This window comes from Zonotrichia albicollis, chromosome 19, assembly GCF_047830755.1.
Source record: "Zonotrichia albicollis isolate bZonAlb1 chromosome 19, bZonAlb1.hap1, whole genome shotgun sequence".
Lineage (NCBI taxonomy): Eukaryota > Metazoa > Chordata > Aves > Passeriformes > Passerellidae > Zonotrichia > Zonotrichia albicollis.
In genome coordinates, this window is record NC_133837.1 from 4,894,926 (window position 1) to 4,919,146 (window position 24,221).

Sequence of the window (24,221 nt, forward strand, 5' to 3'; positions counted from 1 at the left end):
ACAACTGGAAAACAATGGTGTGGCTGTGCTGAAGGTGATCCCCTTTTGATGGAACAACACCCTCTGCCTGCAGACAGGTCCAAGGTCAGAGCAGACCCTGCCAGCTTGGCAGAAGGGGCCCAAAGAGGAGTTTTTAGGGTTTAAAATGTAACACAGTGTGGTAATGTAATGATTCTTATAGGCTGTATGTAAATGCTATAGGATTTGTATCTTGTGCTAGATTGGTTAGTGAGAATTAGAATATTCACCACAGAAGAAGATTTATTGTATTGTAATGGGAACCTCGCTCTCTTTCCTTCTTGCTTTTATTCTTTGCTCCCTCTCTCTCTTAGAGGCCTGCTCTGAGCTGTGGCTGGCAGCTCCCAGCAGGGCCCTGCACCCAGGCCCTTTGCAATGAACCCCAAGTTCCAGCCCTGGCTGCAGAGATCTCTCATCTCCATCCATCCTGACCGTGCTACCCACTGTCACTCCTACAGGGCACAGAGGGGAGGGAGGCACATGGGAAAGGGGGGGAAGAGGGGAGAACCCAGCCCTGGTGCTGTAGGGCTGCTGGGGGCAGGAGGACAGACTGGGGGTGCCACGGGGTGGATGAGGTGGGAACTGGCCTGGTCCTGGACACGTCACCCCTAGCACCCACCTGGCCAAGGTGCAGAGCTGGGGCCAACCAGGACAGGAGCACCACACTCCAAAACCAATTAAATGCTCAAGGGGTCACAGACCAGCTCCAGGGCTCCCTCCCATCCAGAGGTCAGAGGAGAGCGTCCTCATTTGCTGCCTCTTAAATACATCTGATCCTGCCTTAATTCCTCCTAAAACCCTCCCTGAGATCTTTCAGGTGGCTGCTGGGGAGAGGTGCCCATGAGCTGGGGTGGCAGGCCAGCCAGGCACGGGTGACAGCCCTGGGCTGAGCAGTGCTCCAGAGGGATTGAAGGGCTGTGGTGGTGATGGAGGAAGCGCCATGTGCACCACCATCCTGATCCTGGGTCCACTGGTCCTCATGCTGCGGCGCCGCTTCTGCAACAAAGTCGAACCGTACGTGCTCTGCTGTTCCCCTCCTGTCCCCTCAGGGCTCTGGGGCTGGGGGTGGGACGGTGAGGGGGGCCTGGGGGGGAGGATCTCACTCCTCAACCTATGGAGATTCATGGAGATATTTGGGTTCCTGCTGGTTTTGGTTCTCTGGATGATATTTGCTCGAGCTGGGTAGAGAGGAGCCTTCTGAGATGTGCTATCACCTCCTCTGTGATGCACCAGTGCCAGTAAGGAGGAAATGCAGGACTGCTCCTCCTGTTTGTCTGGTGTGAAGGGCCAGGGATAAACCACTGGGATGCTTTTACATGCACTGAGCAAGGTGTTTCCCAAAAGGAGCAGTCCTGCAGCCTGGCTGCCTGAGTCTCTTCATGCCTCAGCTTGGGAGGAGAGTGAGCAGCGACTTCAGCTGTGGGGACATCACCAGGCTGACATTGGCTCTCAACTGGTGTCAAACAGCTCTGAGGAGGTCCCACTCCGCCCTTGCTGTTCGGGGAGCTCGGATGAGTGTCTGGCTGTGTGGAATGCGTGAGAGCACCGGCTGCATGTGGGCTCTGGGGACAGCCAGCAGCCAGCACCGCACACCCTGTTGCGCTGCGCTCGCACACTGCTCCTGGCTCCGAGGCGAAGGCAGCGAGCAGATGGGAAGGGACTTGCTGCAGTCCCACAGCGAGGCAGTGACAAAGCTGCGACAGGAGGGCAGGGTCACCTCCTGCTCGGTGCGTCACGGGCACGGTGCCGGCGGCTGCGGCTCCCGCTACCTGCAGCTCCCCGAGCCTTTGCGGAGGAGCTCCGGCTCCGTCCTGCTCCTCTCAGCACTCGCTTGGCTTCGGCTTGGTGGCAGCAGGGCCGTGCTCAGGGACAGCCCGAGCATCCCCCTGTGCCTGCTCCAACGCCAGGCTCAGCTCGGGAGGTTCCTGCTGGAGACGCACAAATCTATTTACCGGCGCAGACTGGAGACATCTGAGAGTGGGGAGGTCAAATTGGCACTTAATGAGCCGATTGAGTCAGGGGAGGGAGAAACAAACCTCAAAGCAGGGAAAGCATCTCCTGGCCTCTGTGCCCCCGGGTTTCCCTGTGCTACCTGCAGCTCTGGCTGGGTGAAACACTCATTAAATGTCTGAGCAAATGAGCTGCAGAGGTGGGGGCTGTCTCTGGGCAGAGGGGGCAGGGATGGCTGGCAAGGCTGGCAGACTGCAGGTCCATCCCTGGGGAAGCTGCAGGAGGAATGGGCAGGCCCATGGCTGGGATGATGGCGCAGAGCTGGCAGCGTGCAGGCAGCCCAGAGCCCCAGCCCTGGACAGGCAGATCCAGCTGCAGCACAAGCCCTGCCCTGGGAGCTGTGTGCAGGGTCAGCTTCAAGGAACAAGCAGTGAATAAACACAAATCTGTGCATGAGGAGATGGGAGGGAGCCTGGAGCTGAAAAGGCCGGGGCTGGGACAGGCATGGTCCTGCCCTGGCTGCTTCCACTCAAGGCAGGATCAGCACTCCTTCCACCACATTGAAAGTGCAGGCCTGTAGCCTGGTCAGTCCTTTCACCCAACTGGCTTCATCACCACCACCACCACCATCATCATCATCAGCCCCAGCAGCAGCAGAGCACAGAGAGAGAATGTGCCTGGTGCCAGCACCAGCAGCAAAAACCTGGAATGAGCACAAGGGATCCCATCATGGCATGGACCTGGGAGCATGAGGAAGACTCAGAGCTGGATGGCCAGGAAAAACTTCCTCCAATCCCTGCTGCAGTCTTCAGACAGGCACCTGGTCTGGATGCAGCCCATAGAAAAGCTGCAAACTCCTAGATTAGTTCTTTTGGTGATTAATTACTCTCACCATTAAAGACCAGTGGCTATTAACAGCTTTTCTACTTGATCTATTTTGGACATTCATCTACTCGCCTTGCTTGGTGTTGGCATAAATCAGAGCTGTTCCACTGACAGCTTTACACCAAGAGAGATTCTGTTTCCAGACTTTCATGTCCTGGAAAAGAAAAGCAGCAGGAGCAAGAGAAAAATATGCTGCTGGGTAGGGTCTGGGGAGAAGTGGTGCAGGAAATCAAGAAACAGTGGAGACCTCATGAAGAGCAGGCAGCATCCTCAAGACCAGGAACAGACTTGAGGCACCAAAGCCTCACTACAGTGTTGATCCAACTGGATTTTAGCCAGCTAGATGACCAAGCTTAGGCTGCTTGGACACCAGGACCCCATACAGCAACAAAGACCAGGATTTTCCATGTTTGCACTGTTCTGCATGACTGCTGGATTAAAGACATCCCTAAGAAACCGCACATGTGAAGAAGAAGTCAGGAGCCCACATGTTCCACAGGATAAACCTGGCTTGGTGAAGGATCAACCCTCTGCCTCTGACGTCCCCGTGTGCGAAGCAGGGCGGGCACCCTGAGCAAAGGACACAAATGAACAGCACAGGCAAGATCAGATTATGTGAAATCCCCTGCTCACTTGACCTCCTTCACGTCCCTGTCTTCTATTTATATACCTTGGGGCTGCCAGGAATGGCACAGGTTGTCCTTGGCCCACCCTCACAGAGCTGGGGTGCTCAGCCATGGATTAGTGGTGGCCACTGGAGCTGGCTGCCAGCATCTCAAAAGGAGAGGTTTGAAGGGATTCCTCCCAGCATCCCAGCTCTGGGGCCTGCTCTCCCCACCCCTTGCTGCAGCTGAAAAACAAACTGGAACACTATCCTGGACTAACCTGCTGTCAAGAGACAGGAAGGTCAAGAGGAACTCCTTGTGCTTGGATTTCCTCACAAGCAGTGATTTATTCTTTGTTTTGTGTGATATTTAAGGAGAAGATCCTGGCTGGGGGCCAGAGCTGGCTATGGATGTCTGCTCTGTTTGCCTTTCTCATGTTCTTCCCCTCCAGCCTCTTCCTGGCAGGAGCTGCTCATGGCCTGCTCCTGGCTTTGGGGAGCTGGAGATGCTGCTGGAACACGGGGTTTGGTCTTGGTGCTGGTCTAGCTGGGGTGATACAGGGGACTGAGCACCCAAAGGGGCACAGGTCACACAAAGGAGCCAGCTGGAAAGAGCCAGGTTTGTGAGATGTCCTCCATGGAGAGCTCTTGGAGAGGTCTCAGGTTTGGAGGGGCAGTGCTGGATGATGTCAAAGCAAAGGAGATGTTTTGGGAAGTGAAATGTGGGTTTGCCTTACTGCTGTTTTTGAGCCCCCTCCCAAAAGGTTGGACATGAATCCCCTGGGCCCCAGAAGGGTTGTTTTCCTGGGACTGGGAGCCAGGGCCATGGAGAGAGGGACTGTTTAGTGCCTTTGCTGATCTGCCCCCAGAGCACCCTCGTTGTATCCCACACACTGCTGCAAGATGAGAACAGCCCCTGTGCACTCCAGGCTGGGGAAAGCAGAGCTGGTGGCCTGGCATCATCTAGATCAGCCTCCCAGCTCATTTCCCTCTGGGAAGCAGGAGATGACCTCCTCATTTCCACTGGCCAGGCACGGCTGGCAGCTGGCAGTGGTGGCACACAGCTCTGCCTCTCCAGGCTGGAGCAATCAGAGCGCAGCAGGCAGGCAGAGCCAAGTGCCAGCCAAATTTCTGTACACTTTAAATACCTTAGCAAGGCCACAAACACAGCCCCAAAGTGCTGCAGGCACAGGAGAGCCGATAAATAACCCCCAAACCCACCAGCAAGGGAACACCCCTCTGCTTTCCACTGGAGATAGAGCTCAGCATTGCTTTCCCTCCATATCAGCACAGCAGCTGAGCAGATCCTCTCTCTCCCTGGCTGCTTTCAATCCAGTACCAGAAGGGTCAATTCTGTGCCACTTCTGCGGAGTCATTATCCTGTCGGTTATATAAATGTCTGGGCATGCACAAAAGGCAGTGCTGATACAGTGGCTCTGACACCAACTCTCTCCAACACCTGCTTTTCAGCTGGGGAGAGAGCTGAGCACAAGAACATCTCGAGAGCTGTCACACAGAAGGCTGCTGTCTTTCAAGCTGAATGGAGGTCTAAATAGCTCTCACTTCTGCTTTAGAATCTCATTTCTAAATGCAATTAATACTGGCACATGCATAATGAGAGACTGACGAGTGAATACAGACTCCAGCAATAAAGAAGCCAGCCCCAAGTGCTATGTAAATATTACAAATCCTCACAGGGAGCTGACCTGGGGAAGACAGCTCTCTGATGATTAAACCCCAGTGACAATACGACTGCATTCCTACATCTGTCACAATACTACCTGCTGATACATAATGAGCCACGCTAAAAGAACTTGCTCTTGCTGCTCTTCAGTGCAGATAAAATGTCTATTTGTAGAATGTAATTAATCTCTTCTTCAAAATCAGGAACCTTAGTGTCCTTGGTAACAACATGCCAGTGACTCAGAGAGCGTCTCTGGCTTTTCCTTCTGGTTTTGGAGTGAGTTACTGAAAGTGACCCCAAATTCTAGCACTGCAAAGGGGCACATGTGGAGAAGCCAACAGTATCTGGAGATAGGGATAGGTTTTACCCACCTTTCTGGTCTCTGCAGGGCTGCTTTGGGAGCTTAAGGAGCTCCCTGGACTTGTTTCAGCCACGTTCCCTGTGATGAGACAAGCTCTGTCCCAAGATCTGCTCCCCAGCCACTGAGAACAAATTCCCTTTTACCATGGGGTGTAACAGGGTAGAGAATAAACTGTCAGGACAGCAGGGGCACAATCAGAGGATGAAGCTGTTCCCTCTTTTGCCTGGTTTCCCCAGCAGTAAGTGCCTCTGCTCTGCATGTGTGTGTGTGTCCATGCCTGCTCCCCTGATGGCTTTCAAGCCTGCTGGCTTATTTCAGCCAAGTTTGGTGGGGATGGAAGTTCAAAGACATCCATTCCCCACCAGGCAGCGAACATGCAAAGCCATGAGCACCAACGTGGCAGAGGGATGCAGGGAAGTGCTGCCAGTCCCACCCTGGTCCCTCTGAGGGCTGTGCTTGGGCATGGCCTGTTCCTCCAGCCCACCCCAGGCTGGATGAGATTTGTGCTAAAAAGGCAAAGTTGCTCCAAAGCAGCCAGGGGCTATATCTGCTTTCTATGAATTTCAGTGGGAAGAAGCAGTGCTGGATGTTGCTCACTGACCCAGTTCCAAAGCCCAGGGGAAGCATGGGCCGTGGTACGGGGACAGCTGCGTGGAGAGGGGGTGATGGAAGACTTGCATGATTTATTTATTTCCTGGGAAATAAAAAGGAAGAAGAAAAGAATTGTTGGATAAAATCAGCATATTTCAGGCTAAACTGTGCTGCAGCAATTCCATATGGGGCTGGAGCTCATCTGCTTGGTCCCCTGTAAGGGAGATTCATCCCTGCTGCAGGATGCTCTGCAGAGCCAGGGGGACGTGGGGAAAAGGAGGGTTTGATGTTACTCTGCTCTTCAGTGCAAAAATGCCCTTTACTGGGGCAAGTTCTCACTTCCCTTTAGAGAGGGGCTTCAATCAGCACCACTGCCCACAGCTCACCCCATCTCTTCTGTCTCCAGGCACTCGGAGGGAGAGGAGGAGATCAGGAGAGAGGCTGGCTCTGACCCTCACGCCACGTAACAGCGCCTGGAGCAAAGGCAGGTGGGATGCAGTGTTTACCTGGGATGATGCAGCTCTGAGGAAATTGAGGGAAGGACATGAAAAATCCTGGATTTAACCTTCAAGTATTTTAATGGTGATTTTTTTTTCTTTGTGTTTCAGCAGGATTTATTGTTTTTCCTGCCTATTGGTGAGGCTGTGAAGTCTCAAGAAAAGTGTCTTGCTCTGGAGAAAGGAAATTAAACCTGGAATGGCTGAAGGGAATTGGAATTGGAAGGGAAAACCCCATTTTCCCATTACTTTCAATAGCATTTCAGTTCCCAGGTGAGGGCTCACACAGCCATTTCCCTCTGGCTGCCTGGATGCCAGGAGCATCTCACAGGGACAGAAAATGCAGCAGAGCCAGGGTGATCCAGCTGGGGTAGGGTGCAAGGGGTGGGTGCAGGTTGCCCAGAGAGGATGTGGATGCCACACCCCTACAAATGTTGATGGATGGGTTGGATGGGGCTTTGAGGAACCTGCAGAGGAGGGTTGGAACAAGATGGTCTTTAAGGTCCCTTCCCACCTCAGCCATACTGTGATTCTGTGTGGGATTTGGGACTGATGTGGCTTTGTGTCCTGCTCAGTGACCCCAGAGGTCTGGCTCTGGGGTGTCCTTGTGCAGCTCCCAGCAAAAGCTGGGTCACTCACACACCACTGCCTTGGCTCTGGCAGGGAATCTTCACATCAAGGGTGAGGGGACACTGGATTGGGTTATAGGGAGAAACTGGGGCCAGAGCTGGCTTTCCTAATTCCCTCCTTGGGCACTGCTGAATGCCCAGAGCAGCTCAGGGACTCACTATCCCCTGCAGGCAGCTCCCCCAAGTCTTCTAACCTCAGCTCTCAACAAACAATTAACCACAATTCACCAATTAACCACCACTCCTTCTCGTCCTGCAGCTCCCCTGCGCTCTGCAGCCGGCACCGAGCACAGCCCAGCCTCAGCACCTGCTGAAAGCCTCACCAAACAACCCGTGACAGCAACAAACCCACACCACCCAGCTGTCCTCCCACAGCTCAGCGAGGGCCAGGGCTAATGCTGGGCCAGAAGGGAGATTTGCCTGTCTGAGCCCTGGCTGGGGCCAGCAGCCCCAGCTGTGGGCACAGAGAGATCCCTGCTCCCAGCCATGGGCTTCTCACGTGCCCTGCAGCTTTCCCATGGATATAAACCCATTAATAAAAGATCAGTGTGCACACAGCTCACTGCAGATGACAGCATTAGAGGCACATCAGCTTCTCCTAAGCACCAGTCTCGTGCTGGGTTTATTTGGTCCATTTGTGGCAGGGGAAGAGTCGCTTTCGGCATTCAGAGATGACTTGTGTCTGGGAGAAGTAGCAGGGTGAGTTATATTTTTGGCTCTATTTAGCCACAAAAATTTGGGTTTAGAATAAAGAGAAATATTCCTGTTTGCTGCCAAACTGAGGCAGACGATTTCTTGTGCAAGCCTTCGTTTGTTTGAGGACTCGGTGTCCTGCTGTAAAAATAAATGCTCTGATGGGAAAAGTCTATCAGGGTGTGCTGATCAGTCATTGGGAGTGGTGGGCTCACAAACATCAGCTTCAACCTAACTGGAAAAGCAGCTCCCAAGGCTTCTGCAAATAAATATTAGACAGAAGGTCTTTGGTTTTTTGGTGAGTGAAATACTCACAAGCTGAATATTTTCCACGGGCACTGTTGTGCTGGCCTTGCCATGGCTGGCATGAATTTTCAGTGCCAAATACACCCAGTTTGTACCCGAACCAGGTTGTTTGCTCCTTATGAGAGCCAGCCACAGGAATGGGGGAAGGAGAGAGGCTGATGGTGGGGAAGAAACCTGGGATGTGTCTCCTGCCCAGATTGTTCTGGTTGATGTCAGCCTCTCCCCATCCTGCAGCTGCAGGGTCACCTCCCTGCCTCACAGGTAAGGCCAGAAACACAGACAAGAGCTCCCAGCAGCTTGGTTCTCCATACTGAGAATTTCACACTATAGAGTTTTCCTAATAGATTTTTTTTCCCTGTAAGATTTTAAATTAAGCTTCTTCATCCTCAACTCATGTTAAACATTTCTCTTTCTTCTTTTTGGCAAAAGAAGTATTATGATCTGGAGGAATAAAACTGGTTTTACCTGGAGTTAACTTCATTTTATAGCAGATTAAAAGCAAGATACAGAGTCAATAATGCCAGGAAGGGGGGGTCAGGGGACGAATACAATGATGTGCTGAAAGCAGCACAGAAAAGATTGGAATCTGAAAAGACAAAAGCTTGCCAGGATTGAGCCTCAAAAGCAGAATCAGCTCTTTGGTGATATGAATCACCTGGGTTCCCCTGATATGCTGGTATTGCTGTAGAATGGCTTTTATGTATTGATTTAAGGGAGAATAAAGGTCAAGGGCTTAGCTGCAGAAGTGCTGTTCAGCCTGGGTGGGCAGAAATGAACAACAAGGAAAATGTGCAAGGTCAGAAACAGAATGGAGAGGAGCCCCAAGAATGATAGGTGCATACTGGGGCTGTGAGACCCCAAAGACTGGAGCAGAGCCTCACTGAGGGGAGCTCATGGAGCCCTGATCTGCAGGGCTAGCCCAGGCACAGTTATTCTGGGCTTAGTGAAAATCCAGACTTCAGTCTGGACCTTTCCATCAATAACTCTGACCTCTCTCCCCATCTGAACTAGCACTCAGAAACTCCCAGAAAGGACAACATGGGGCCAGATGGAAATGGTGCCTGCAAATGTCACGGTGCTGCTGGGATGGCGTCACTGCCCTGCAAACCCGGGTGTGCAACCAGCGCTTGCTAAATCAGCTGTGGGGCAGTGTGGTAGATTTGGGGGATAAAGGTTTCCTGAGCCATGGGAAGGCCAGCCCTCTGCCTGGGGACCTCTGAGAGGGTGGATTTCATGAGAAATGTTCTTTATTTACTCGGGCAGGCACAGCCAGCAGCTGAGCTCAGAGCTGGTGAGCGCCTGTAGCGCGAGGCTCGCTGCCCATGGCGAGCTGTTTGCTGTTTGCACCGAGATTTGGGATGTCCCACAAGGCCTTTGGTGGGTGGGAGTGGGAATTTGGTTAATTCGTTCATTGTGTCCTCTCTGCTGGCCAAAACCACCCTCCACTTCATGAGAAACACAGAAGGGGTGGTGGCAGCCCTCACAGGTCAGGAACGGTGTCACCAGTGTTTTTCTGAGGAATGCTGATGGACACGGTGCCCTCATCATGGTCCCACTGAGGAGAAGCTGTTTGAGGAAGAAGGAAGGATTGTGACATCTCTGCTCTTCTTCTTTCCCTCTCTGTCCCCACTAAAATGCAATTTGGGAAAAACTAAAAGGGGAAATGAAACGTTGAGTGGATGACCCCAGCTGTGGGACCAGCAGTCCCACACAGCCTGGAGGAGGGGGTGACGCTGTGGGGCCTTGCTGGGCCCCACTCCCCAGGGTTTATCAGACTGTCTGTTTTCACCATTTCTCTCTGAGAAGGGAAGTGGACCACACAGCAGTAGAAAGTCCTGGAAATCTGTGAGGGAGACTGTTCCCAGCACTCTTCTCTGCTGTTGCCCCTGTATTCAGCTGGCCATGGTGGATGTATGGCTCTGTATTGCTCCAACTCAGTGAGATAATGCCTCAGAATTTCAATTCCTTCCCAATTAAATTCCTAATCACAGCCAGCATGTGCACTTTCCCAGCTCTGACCCTCTTGTCTCAGTCACACACGTGGTCTCTCTGACAAACCAAGTGGACCAGGACTGGGGTCACCTCATCTCAGCTGCCCTGTCTGCTCCATCCCCTCCACATCAGACCCTGCTGTCTCTCCTCTGCTCCCACTCCTGAGGCATCCTAAAGGCTGTGTGTGGCCTGTAACTTTTCATTTTCTCAAAAGAAAAAAAAATCAACCAAAAAACGACAGTAGAAGCAAGTAGAGGAAATTGGTTCAAGTTTCTTAACTATCTCATGGAACAAAAATGCTTCATGAGGCTGCTCAGGGAAAGAGAGGGTCAAATGTCCCTCATTAAGGCTGATTTACTAAGAGGGCTGGGAATGGAAGGGGGAGACAGTCCAGCTGCCTGTCTCAGTGCACAGGGGTCCTGCTCTGGGATCCAGGCTGGGATGGGAGGGCTGGACCCCCAACACAGGATTGGAGTGCTGGGTTTACCAGCAGAAGGTACAGTGGGGTACAGGCTGCTGTGCACCCACACCCACAGAGGACCCAGCCCGCACTTGCACGGCAGAGAAGCAGCACAGCTCCCTCAGCTCATGAGCAGCTCAGAGATTTCATGGCTTTCTGAGGAAAAGAGCAGAAGTTGAGTCCATTCAACCCAATTAAAACTCCAGAGGAAGTGCAGAGAGGCAGGATGTAATTACCCGTGCTGGAATCCCAGTTTGGAACAGGAGGCAGAGCTCTCCGGATCAAATTAATCCCTGGTGTAACTCTGCCGAAGTTACACCAGGGCTATAATTGGCCTGAAACATTTTAACTATCTCATTTAATGTTATTCATGCTCTGCTGGAGATGAGAATGTTTATCCTAAATGAGGGATTCTAATGCTCTAAAGCAATAATAGAGTGTGAGGCTTATGTGGTTTCTCATTTACAAGGATGCTGGGGAGGCCAGATTGCCACAGAAGATGCAGTAAATCTGGATTCCCCAAATCTTTAGCAATTTCTCCAGCTCCTGTGGTGGCTGGCTGTGCCATTGTCCTTCCTGCAGTGTGTTCATCCTCCCTACACCCAAGATACTTTTCCACCTCTTGGAGATATTGGGGGCTTGTACCCCATACCCAGCCAGAGGCAGGAGATGTAAAGTGAGATGAGAGGGAATGCAAAGCACTGAGAGAGGCCTTCCAAGATGAAAGCTTCTATAAACCAGCAGCAGTGAGATTTCCCAGGGACAGACTGGTTCCTGTGATGCTGAAAGAGGGGATTTCCATCAAAGAGGGCTGGCTCCCTGAGTCACTGCAGGGAAGCAGCCTCCAGGCTCCTGCAGAAGGAGCAGGGTCAGGGCTGCAGGTAGCTCAGCAGGCACACAGAGCAGGACACCCCATGGACACTGTGCCAGCTGCCAGCCCCGGGTTATCCACCAGGATGATCCCAGGATTGTTTGAGCTCCATGCCAGAACAGAGCTGAGCATGTCCCCTGCAGTGAGAGACACAAACACAGCCCTGCCACCCTCCATGAGGGACATGCCCCAGGAACCACGAGTTGTGCTGGCAATGCCATCAGTCAGCCGAGCACACATCCTGCCCCTGGCAAAGCAAAGCCTGCAGGTTGCATTCCTCCTTTAGCCAGCTGTACTCTGGCTGGTGCCCCCCTGCCAGGGATGCCATGGGGCCCCAAATCTCTGCCGTGTGCCCTGAGTTCCCCCTGACCCAGCCCTGGCCAGGTACTGCTTGCTGTGGGCTCTGCACCACCATCACCAGGCTTTTGGAGATTGCAGTTATCTGTCTTTAAATCACACTTCCAACCCCCAAGCTGCTTTTAAGCCAGACCCTTGGTCTTTCCCTCTGCTCTCATGCCAGTGGAAACCACAGGAAAGGCAGATCTGTTTGTTCTGAAGCAATTTTTTAATGCCCTGTAGCTTAAAAAGCTCAAGCATTGCGATTCATTCCGGTTCCTTTCTGCTCCTCAGAGAATATTAGATCCTTCTTTTGATACTTCCTCACTCTTTGTAGATGTTACCCTAGTTTTAATTTTCAGGGCTTCCAGATTGTTTTTAACAGTGCTGAGCTTTCAAGTTGCTTCCTTCAAACTTTCTCCAGCCATGCTTTCTCAGAGCCTAAATAGCTTTGATTATTCCCAGATGTTTTTGGTTTGTTAACCCCAGAATAGTATTGTGTAACAGCTTGGAAAGAAGACTGGCAGCAGGGGTCCTGGGTTCTCTTTCCTTCTTCACCAAATCACTTCCCAAGCAGGACATCTATGGATTTCACCTACAGAAGAAATGTCATTAGCTTCAACAGGACTGAAGGTGGCTGAAATCCTCCTGTTGATAAAGATAACCCTCTGAAGACATGGTTCATTTTTTTACCCAGTTCCTCCTTACCCGCTGTGCTGAGATTTCCAAGCAGGATGACATGTTGGGCAGCAAATCTGCAGGGAACAGGTATTCCTGAGGCTGCCAGGCTGCACTAAATGGGAAATTGCTCACCTCCAGGCCAGGCTGGGCTCAGGCTGTGGCCACCCCTCCTCGCCAGCCACCAGCTCTGCTCTGCTGGGGCCAAGTTTTCCTTGGCCCGGGAGGGAGCGTGCGTATGTCCTGACAGGCCAGAGAGTGGGGAGTGAGGAGTTTCACACAACTGGCTGTGCTCCTAACAGACCTCTGCAGCCCTCCTGACCCCAGCAACCCTACCACTCCCATGTTTGAGCCATTGCATTGCTAAACACTCATAAAAAACATCCCCATTCCCACTAGAAGAGAGCCAGGGTGTATCCGATCTGGCAGGAGATTCTTCTCAACCATCCATAAATCTTCCCAAGGTCACCCCAAATTTCCCATATTTTCTGGTGCCTCCACCCACTCTGCTGGATCCTTGCACTTCCCTTTCTCAGCCCTGTGCTCCATTTGGTGAAGCCCAAGGTTCCTGGGACGGACGTGAATACATCCCATGGCATCTGCGTCCCATAATGCTGAGGGCCACACCTAGGCAGGGCAAGCAGCAACAAAAGAAAGAGGAAAACAATAAGGGAAAAAGAAAAAAAGCATCAAGAGAGAATAATTTTTTATCTGAGAGACAAACCGACCTACCCTGGCACGTCCCCATGACAGTGCTGTGGTACCCAGCCTTGCCACCTTGTACCAGCTCCAGCTGGGAAAGCAGGTGAGAGACAAACCACCACTGTTCAGCCCTTGGACAGCCAAAGTGACCTGCTGTAGAAGACCCTGCCCCAAGGAAGACACCCATACCTCTGCCTGGGACACTGAGAGTCTCAAAAACCCATCTCCATCACAGCTAGGCACAGCTTGTGCTGAGCAGATGTGCCCCAGGCCAGCCCCGTGTGAGCTGGTGGGACCAGGGCTGCACCCAGAGCTGCTCAGGAGAGCAGAGGGAGGAGGATCAGCAAGACAAGCTGTGAGTGAAGAGTGTCAGTGCTTGGAAAGCGCAACCAATTTGCTTTTAGTACAGTTCATGCCTCTCCAACAGTGCCTAGAATAACAAATTCCTTCCACCCTCCAAGCCTGAATGCTGGAGGAAGCTGCTGAGAAACTTAATTGATTAGCTGGATGCGTGCACAGAAAAAAATTGCTCAGCATCAAGGAAATCACTGTCTTGACAGTTAATGCAGATGCTGGTGGAAGATTAGAAAGACCAGCTGCAGCTTTTTATCACAAAACCCCTTCTTTTAGTCTGGGAACAAGGCAAGATGTGTTTTGATGGGACGACCATTTTGCAGTGGTGCTGAGGGGCTGAAGAACCAGGGCTGTGCCCCACACTGCACCCACGCAGGGCTCACTGGCCCCATTACCAGTCCTGGCAGCTTCAGCTGCTGGAGGGCAAGGAGACAAGTTTTGTGCTCCTCTCACCCCTCACTCTCCAGCCCAGAGGTTCCTATCAACCCTGGCAGCCTCTGAGCAGCAGGAAGAGACGCCCTGAGAGCAATTTCAGCATCCAGGATGCAGAGGACAGAACTGAGCATGCTGGAGGAGCTGAGTTTCCAGATGCCTCACAGCATCCTCTCTCTAGCCCTTGCAGAACATCTCCCCATCCCAGGCCCTGCCTAGGCTTTCTGCTTTGCTCTCAGCATCTCCAGCTCTGCCCTGCCTGCCACAAGGTCACCACACAGGATTGCTTTCTCCGTTTGGCAAAAGAAAACAGGAAGCCAAAGGCCTGCAGGGGCTGTGAACTTGCCTGTCATGTTCTCTGACAGTACCAAAACCTTTTGCTGCTTGTGTTTTTCCCAAACTGTCGCTGCTTGTCACACCCCTTGTTTAAACCTCGGATCTTGAAAGCTTTCCTGAGCCCTCAGCAAAACAAATGGAGAGAGCATGGTCTGTTCTCCGCAGGGATCAGACACCACCCCAAAAGCAATGAGACTGACAGTGTCAAAGCTTCCCAGAGCAGCAACAGGCAGAGCCAAGCGTGCATGCCTGTGCTCTGGGGCTGCCAGAGGTGGGAGGAAGCAGCCTGCTAACCCCAGCTTCCTCCTCTCCCTCCAGCTACTCAGCTCCTGAGGTATTTGGCTCAGTTAAGGATGAAAGGGGAATGAAAGGGCTCAGCCCTCCTGTTTGCTCTCTGCTGAGCAGAACTGCTCTCCTGTCCCCCGTTTCCCCTGTTGCTGCTATTTGACCTGAGCAGCCCAGAGGCATCTTAGTCACGGTGCATTCCTAGCACAGCATCGGTTTTCTGGAGCAAAACGGGAACAGCTGCCAATAAACAAATCTTCCCCTGACGCCTGGCACTTTTCATGGGTGGAACAAAACTTCTTGAAACCCCAGGGGAAAAAAACCACCAGATCTCAGCCACAGCAAACCTCATCCCACTCCAGCCCAACCCCTCCAGGGATTTTGCAGCATGAGGGGGCTCAGACAGAGACTAATGAACATTGTGATCACATCCATGCGGCACCACTCTGAGAGCTTTGAGTCAAAGAGGAGGTGAAGAGAGTTCTGATCTTTAGCTGAAAGCAGTGCTGTGGGGAGCAGTGCACTCTGGCTGAACCCCCCCAGCATTCAATTCCAGCTGTGTCCAGTATCCTCCTGCCTGCCCAGGCCTGCTGTCACTATTGTAACTGGGCAGGGTAGAGGCAGGTAGGTGGTGCTGATATGGAGCACATGAAGTTCACACCTAGCTTGCTGTGAAAGAGTTTTTGAGGCTTGTCAGGGCTAAGAGAAGTTCGTCCCCAAGAGCTGTGAGGAAATCTGGTGCTATCAGTGTCAGACAGGTGAGGAGGGAAGCACACGAGGGGTTGCATGGGGTGAGTGTGGATTGCATGGAGAAGTATCTGTGTCCACGGGATTTCTGTGTGCTCAAATAGCAGAGCTCCCAGAGGAACATAATCCTTTCCCCATGAAGGTTAGTGTCTCTCCCAGGTATTAACCAGATCTGGGACGGAGCCTGCAATAGTCTCCCTGCCCTGCTCACCAATTTCTTCATAGATTGCTGTGGTTTAGCAGGGAGATGGTTAGAGATAGCCAGAAGAAAATTGAGAAGTGTTTCTGGAGGCCTGGAGCCTGCTGAGACACACAAGCAGCCTCAAAGCACATGGCTTCTTGCCCCTTTCAGCTGAAGGAACAACACTTGCTCTGTGTTCACTCACATGTTGAATGTGATAGATGGAATAAGGACAGAAATATTGGCAAGCCAGTTTCTTGGAGGGCTTATGCCAGCTGACACCTGCTCCTTGCTGATAACAGAGTTCCACCCTCAGTCATGGTGCAGAAGGCAGCCTTCAGACAATATGAAGGCAATATGTTTTTCTTGTTCATCCTGATTGAGATTGAGGCTTATCTTGAAATCATCCACTGCAGTTAGTGTTCAGCAGTCTCAGTCTGACAGAAATGGGTCTGATGGAGGTTCAGCTTCACCTTCTCAGTGATGATTTTAGCAGGATATGCAGGAACAGGCTGTCAGCAACACCTCTGGTTCACTCAAGTCAGGGCAGTTTCTCTGACCATGAGGACTTTTAGGCATGAAGCATGCAGAGTTCACAGCTAGGACAGGGGCAGAGCTGATATGCTAAAGCCTAAGGCAGCAACACCAGGCTAGCCCCACTTTAGATGCATTAAGGTTTTCTGTGAAGGTAACATGAAGTTCACATTGCAACACGCATCACCTCCCTGCTCACTGAGATTCCCCCGAGATTGCCAGGAGTGCTTCAGAGAGACTGGAGCTGCTGACTGCAGGCAAGTCAAGACAGTGCTTTAGCTTGTAAGCTGGAGATGACAGAGAAACCAAATCAATGAAAAATCAAGAATTCCTTTGTGATCCAGGCTTTCAGGCCAGGTTTACACAACAAGCCAGTTCCAGCAAGCCTAGACTGCAGCTTCTCTTTCTGTTTCTTGGCTAGCCCAGGCCGTTCTGCTACAACAACACAAGCAAAGTCCACTGTCACAAACACCATCTGCTGAAGAGGAGGAAGGTTTCACACTGTGTCAGTCTCTTTTATCTCAGTGTAGGCTCTGCACAGGAGCTGGCTGAAGTTAGAAAAGCAAAGGAGACCCCAGCAACAGCTTTTCCTGGTGCTGTCTGTGGGCAGTTACTGATTTGAGTAGAAGAGGACTCCAGGGAGGCAGGACAGCACACAAGCAGCTGGTCCATCACATCACTCTTCAGGCTTTGGTTGAAAATAGCATCAGAGTTTTCCCCCCCAAACTCCATGAAGTCCCAGGCAACGGGAGCAGCCCTGCTCAAGAGCTAAGCCAGCACAGCTGAACTCAGCCTTTCTGTTTTGGATCAGGTCACTCCAGAAACAGAAGCAGCAAGAGCCAGGCTGGGACTGGCTGTATGAGGAACCATCATTTACATCCTCCTCCCGTATCTACAGAGGAGCAGCCACCCACACCTCAGCAGCAGCAAGGCTTTTTTAGCCACCCAACAGGTACTCGAGCTTCTCTGGAAACAGCATCTTCAGATCACAGCCCAGCACCATTGTCAGAGTGAACAGCTGAGGCAGGAGTGTCATTCTAGAGCCTGTAGAGCAAATACAGGAGAGCAGAGCACATTTCTGTAGCACTGCAGCTTGCACACACTGGACAAAGCAAGTCAGAGCAGAGAGCAGCCCCCCAGCCCTGGGTGCTGAGGGGATCTACACCCACAGCTGGGCAAGGGCTGAGCAGGACTGGGCCACAAGGACACCAGGGCAACACAAGAGTGATGAGGAGCACAAAGTCCTTCCCTGGTTGGACAGGAGCAGAGCAGGTAGGACTGGGCAGAAGCAAGCCCTGACTGGGTGCTGGGGACAAGCTGAGACCTCAGGCAATTTGGTGGGGAGTACAGTCCTCCTCTGCTCCCCAGAGACCTGTTTCTCATATGTCTTCCTCATGGATGAACCCTCTTTTTTCCCATCCAAAGTGTCCCTCATGCTGGGCAGGATGCCCTCCTTTCCCTGAGATCACAGATGATGATCCTGCTCTAGGACCAATGCTCCAGGCTTTGGGATCTGGGACCCAGGGCATCAGATTTGCAGGGAGGCTGCAGAGCAGCCGTGGATCTCCAGCAGCCCACAATGCCCAGTGCTTCAGATCAATTCCCTCTCAGCCTGGAGCCAAACCAGGATGCAGCTCCAGCTCTTCAACAGCAAAAAGCTGAATTAGTTGAAGTCATGGTGCCAGCTGTGTATTTAAACAGGAATTACATAGGGATTCTGCTGTGGTAATGCAGCAGGTGCTGGCAGTGCTGCTAAGGCAGATGAGGAAGGAAGGGCAGTGAGCTGGACCTGGAGAGGTCAGGGAACAGGGGGGGCTCCTGATTCCTGCCCTGCTCACACGTGCAAAGGTATCCCAGCAGTCAGCCAGCCCATAGCACCTTGCTCCTTTGAGCTCCCTGGCTGCTGCTGAGCTTTGGCCACCATAAATCTTTGGTCTGGGAAAGCAAAACATCACTGGGAGTGAGTACTCACAGCCACTGACTCCTGGCTGAGGTGCCCTGGCCATGAACTGGGATCCTTTGGCATGAGGCCCTGACCAAACACAGGCATCAAAGGTGGTGCCCGTGCCAAACTGCAGCCTCTGGAAAGAAGATATTTGAGAAGTGATTGTGAATTTGCAGTCTCCCAAAGCGGCCTAGCAGCTGGATCTTCTGGATGAATAAAACCCTGCCAAAAATTAAGATCTGTTTCTGCAAAGCTGAAACAGCAAACTTGTTTGTCTTTCCTCCTTCCCCTCACAACCACGTTGTTTTAAACATTTACAGAGACCTTTAGACTGTTTAAATAATGATTGGGGTGGAAGGGGGTTGTTTCCAGGTTTTTTGCCAGCTGCTCCGAGTCAGCAGCGCTTCACATGCAACCTCTGGACAACCAGGTGCTGTGGTTTGTGACAGTGCCACCCACGCTGTCCTGCCTCCCCTTGCCTGCCCCAGCAGAAGGGACCCCCGTGACCCCCTAAACCAGAAGAAAGGATTACCCTGAGAGTTGCAGTGTGCTGTGGGATAAAGGCGTGCATGTCCAGCTCCCCACACACCCCCCAAGCCCCCAGCAGCGCCGCCCAGGCAGCCTCGGTGGGGCTGACCTTGGGAGGAGAGGAGGAGGAGGAGGAGGAGGATGCCGGAGCAGCTGAGCGCTCCCATCGCCGAGCACAGGCGCTACGGAAGATTAGCGTCTCCCGCGGAGCGTGCTCGCCCGCCCACCTCCTTCAGCAGCGAGGAGATGACAGCTGAGCAGAGAGAGCAGAGCGCCCGAGAAGTGCAGGGGGAGACGGCTAAAGACACACCGACCTTGCAGCGACAGCACGGCGGCGGGGTGGTGGCAGCTCGATCAGAGAGAAAGGCGTGTGAGCCTCTCTCCCCTGCAGGCCGGGCTCCAGGAGTCTGGGGGCTGTGCTGGGCTCGCTGAGCTTTATTTGTGGGGAAAGGGAGTGAGGGAGGCTGTCCAGCAGGGCTGGAGGCTTTCTGCAGGATGTTTGGATTGAGTGAAAGGACAGAGAAGTGAATGTGAGACATGCTGTGGAAGCAGGATGTGGAATGGAGAAATGTTTACATACAGCCAAACTCAGGCTAATCCATGGGAGGCTTTAGAGACCATAAAAGCCATCTGCAAGTGGATGGATCACATTCTGGAGGAAAACAATGGTTTAAAACAACACTACCCTCTTTGATCTACTCTGAAGAAATCACACTTGTGAGCCTGGAGACAGAGCTAGGATAAGTAGATCCATGAGTTCTGCCCTTACAGTGAGGGCTGACAGCAAAGGCCATTTATGGTCTCTGCCTGTACAGGAGCTTGGGGCCACCAAACAAAACCACCAGGAGCCAGACATGGAGCAAACAAAAGGAAGCTGGTCCCTCTCCTCCCCACAGGAGGGAATGGTTGCTACAGATTCACTGATCAAAGTTAGTGAAATCTCTGTTCCAGAGCAGACTCCAGCAGGGGCAGTGAGCTGACCTCCAGCTCTCAGAATCTGCACCCCTCAAGTGGCTGGTGGCTGCAGAGGTGCTGGGAGATGTACTGTGAGAAATCACTGCTGCTGCATTCCCTAGGCATTCATTTTGGACATTTCTTGGGAAAATGACATGAGTCTGGTTGGCCCTTGGTCAGATGCCCTGCAGCAGGGCTCCTTCAAGCAGATGTCACAGGGAAACTATTCTCAAGAAACCTTTTTACAGGCAGCAGGAGGAATAACCACTGTCCTTTAACCAGCTGTCCTCTGTCATCTTGAAAATCCTCAGCTTACCTTCAGACTTGGTCAAATTAGGCATTTGGCCTGCTTTCCCTGCACAAGGGCAAGAAAAATTAACCAAAAGGTCTGAAATAATGTGACCTTTCATCATTTAAACATGTTTTTTCCCATTAAGCAATGAAAGCAGCAGAGATGCTATTCTCAAAAGTACCTCAAGACAATTATCTCCTTCCTCTGGAATAAATGGTGGGAAGCAAGAGGTGAGCTGGAGATATGGCATTTGCAATTCTCCATTTTCCATCTGCAGCAGGAAGAAATGTTGATTTGCATTGTGCTGTGACACAACTGCTTGACCTCAGTGCAGCTTATGCTAATTACCTGCAAGAAAATGTTGTCTGCTCCGTGTGTGCCCAGCATATTTCTGGTATCTGAGCCTGATAGATGAAATATTGCTTACAGCACAGTGCAGATGGGGAGCGCTGAACCAATGGCCAAGTAATCCAAGCAAACAGAAACACTGATAAAAGAGGAGAGGGCCTGATAAGTTTCCCATTAATATTACCTGGGTATTTTTATACCAACTCACTCCCTTTCTGCTTACCAAGCAGTAATTGCGCAGGCTGACACAGAAAATAGAGAGAGGATCCATCTCTTTGCCCAAAGCAAGGACAACTCTCCTTTCCTTGCTCATCTAAATTGGCCTAAAAGGAAATCTCTCTCCTGGTCGCAGTAGCTTTACAATGTTAAAGTTTTCCTGCTACCTTTGGGAGCATTTGTGTAGCTGTACACATCTCTGGGTATGCTCAGAGGGTGTATATTTCAATTAAAGATGCTCATCCATGAAGAAGCTGGATTCCTGCTCCTGCTGTTCAACAAATGCATCAGTCTGGCCCCAGGATTTATCTGTGCACGCACTGCCATTGGAACATTTTGTGTGTGTTCTCTGCTCTGGTTGCTCCTCCAAGGAGCTGGGAATAGAATCTGGCTGGCTCCCACTTTGCCTGCCTGGGACACAGACCTGAAGGATCAAAAGTGTTGATCAGCTTGACTCCACCCCACTGACACAATCTCCTCAAGATCCATTCTGTGTTGCACTCAAAAAACAGTACCTTGAGATTGGCTTTGTTGCACTGTGCCCAAAACTCAGGTGAGAAACAGGGGGAGAAGCAGGAGGAACAGCTGAGTGGCCAGAGCTGCAATTTCTTCTGCACCATCAGGAGAAAGGGGGACATTTTCTCTTCTCAACCTGCAGAATCCATCCCAGAGAAGCCATCCCTTGTTTGCACAGACATTCTGGAAACATAAAGCTCTTGTTATTCAGTGCACAGGCCTCCAGTTACAGCAGAGCCTTCCTGAGCCTGCTGAAGTTCTACATAAGCACACGAGACATGCTGAGAAATGGGCTTAGGTTTAAACGTGTATTTAATATTAAATGAAGGCTTAAGAGCTTTGCTGCCAGGAGCAGGGAAGGATGTTTTGTTTGCAGTGTGCCTTGTCCTGTGTGGGAAGACATTGCTTGTCTGCTGCTGAGCTCCAAAGAGCCTTTCTGCCTTTTCAGGGGGCTGATTTGAAGCAACTGACACCAGGATTTAGGACCTTGTGGCAGGTTTTTTTTTTTCCTTTTTAAATAGTATAGATCTTTTCTCTTGGAAATCTGGCACCTGAAATACCAGCAAGCAATCTCCAGCCTTACCCAAAGGGACTGTTTTTTGTTGGGCACCCAGCATTTCTGACAGAAACAAGCATCAATCCCTGCACTCAGCATCTCCTCGTGCTCTGTGCACTGCAGCCTGGCAGGGGGCTGGGGTCTGCCTTTAATGGGTTCAAACACCCTGGCCATATGTCAAAGATAAAAAGAAAACCACAGCAAAGCATCTCTGAAGCCCCAGATGTTTTGTTTCTCCAGGCTTTGTGGAGCCCTGTCTGCAGGGTGGGACCAGGGCAGGGGAAATCAGGAGGAAATCAAATTACTGTCAATAAGCATGGAGAGCTTCTCCCTCGAGGGATTTACAGGCAGTTAAGAGAAGAAATGGGTGGAAAACTGAGAGATGACCTTGTCCTTCAATCTGAGCATGGGATCAAAGCCCAGCCAAAGATGGAGTGGCTCTGTCATTGATTTCCATTTGTTTTTCCATCCTTCCCTCCTCTGTCAGATACTGATCTCTCATATGATTTATGGGAGGAAGCAATCCCCTCCAAATCCTCTGCAGGGAAATTGAGAGCAGCCCCAAAAAGTTCCTGTGTAGATCTACATGCCCTTTTCATAGCTTTCCTTACTTGTTCAGCCTTTCAGAGACTGGAGCAAGAAAATACCATAACTGATGGAGATTGGAAAGGAAATCCATCCTAATTATGTCCAAGCTGCCCTGGGGGGCAGCCCTGCAGCTGCCTAAGGAAGGACAGTGTGTTCAAACACAACCCTCAGACCAGGCTGTAACTTCCTCCACATCTTGGAAGGTTCTCAGAGCCTCAGAGAAGCCACCACATGCTGGTGACCTCGGGAAGGCTCTGCCTTACCCTGCAGCTCCCGGCGAAGGCTCCGGGCTGGAGATCTGTGGGTCATGGTCGCCCTCTAAAGGGAAGAGCTGAGAAAATTCCATTAATTCCCACCCAGGCAAAGCTGCAGAGAATTAGGAAAGCGTGGGCATGGGCGAGGCAAGGGCTATCCCTCTTCACCCAGAGTCTTTGTTCTGACTCCAAGATATCCTTGGAAACATTATCCGTGCACTGCAAACATGAATTATTACATCCAATCCACTGCTCACTTAGCTCATGCTGTTCTCCCGAGTTTTAATTGTTGAGTCCATTCATTATTTGGTACCTGGCAGAGCTTATCCTTTTATAGGCACACACGGGCTCTGTGGGCTGAGCAGCTTCCACCAAAAAATCAAGATAATGGCAAATCCCTCAGCACATCCACATTACATCTTCTCTCCTTCTGGGATCTGAACTCTTCTTAAGGGGGATTTTAGTTTTATTTTTTAAAACTTGCCTCCCTTGGGGCCTTGAAGGGCTAATTCTCATTGAATTAGATGGGTTATATTTGCTTTTTTAGGAAGCTGAAGGCAGCCAGGCAGGTTGCCAGCCAAATCTTCATGGAGTAAAGGCTGCTTCAACGAAGGCTGTGTTAATTATTGCTGATCTCTACCATCATCTGCCTTCCTGCCAGGCCAAACACTCAATCCACAGCTCCTGTGGGGCAGGGAGACTCCTGTGTGCTCATGTCAGACCCAGGACTCTCTGCAGGCTGCTCTTTCCAGCCAGGACAGCATTTGGGGTTTCATTTTTTGGGGAACACCACAGCCAGCTGCTGGTGCTGGGACCAGCTTATTTATTTATAACAGCATGTTGGTATCTCCCTACAGTCTTCTTGCAATTTTTTTTAAAGCCTCCTGCAACCTGTTGACTGTTACCACATTTCTCTTCACAGATAAAAGCAAAGCACAATTCTTCTCAAGGATTTCTGAGATTCCCATTCTCTGAACCTCAGAGAAAGGGAAAAACACAATTCTTATCACAATTCTTATCTTGCTGTGCCTGAGTTGTGCCAAAGTAGAATGCAATATGGAGATTGTTTATCCAAAGTGAGGATGCTTTGTTTCCTTGGCCTGTCAGGGCCAGGAGTGTGTGTGTGTGTGTGTGTGTGTGTGTGTGTGTGTATTGTTGGGTGAGAATCACAAGATTCAGTGCAGCGTGAGCAGATGTGTGCGGAGTGCATGCTTGGCAGATTTAGTTTAGATTAAATATATATAGCATAGTATAATAAAGTAATTAACTTGCTTTCTGATATCAATAGAATCAGATGTATCATTCTCTCCCCTTCGTCGGAGTCAGCTTTGATTTATAATAGTTGACTTTTTGAAGAAACTTTAAGACACACCATAGGCCATTCAGGAGGTCAATGTGGGAATTTGGGTGAGCACACCTCTGATCCAAACCCCCCAGGGATCAGGAAGACTGCACTTCTCAGACGTTTCAGGGGTGGCAATGGGGTTGGCATCTGTGCTCAGACTTCGCTGTTTTCAGATTCTGGTTTGTTGTCTCTCCATTCCCATTCACATGAGCCCTTTATCACAAGGATGGATAAACCTTTGGGGCAGAATGTAGATGTTTGCAGTTCTTATGTTTCTTCTCCTCAGTTCTGTTTGTACTTTGTTCATGTTCACACAGACTTCATATACGAGCTAAATACAATCACCGGTAGTTTCATATATATGTTATAATTTCATTTATAGTTTCATATATAAGCTAAATAGGATCCTGTGGATTTCACATCAGGTTTTAACAGCAAAGGACAATTAAATTACATCCTGGAATCATTGCAGATTCAAAGCGTGGCACTTACATTTACTAACTAATCTCTGACTAATCCCTGATTTCCAGCTAATTAGCCCCTTCCTCCATGA

At 51.0% G+C, this 24,221-nt stretch overlaps 1 long non-coding RNA gene across 2 annotated transcripts; it reads left to right on the plus strand.

Annotated features, from left to right (window-relative positions):
- The first annotated feature begins 584 nt into the window (after positions 1-584).
- LOC102074556 (uncharacterized) lies at positions 585-6,796 on the plus strand. Of its 2 annotated transcripts, none has more exons than XR_012583170.1 (3): positions 585-1,032; positions 6,500-6,581; positions 6,702-6,796. It is a non-coding gene; the product is annotated as an uncharacterized LOC102074556 (long non-coding RNA). The 2 variants fall into 2 exon arrangements; XR_271594.3 differs by having other exon boundaries at positions 6,705-6,796.
- Positions 6,797-24,221: the final 17,425 nt, after the last annotated feature.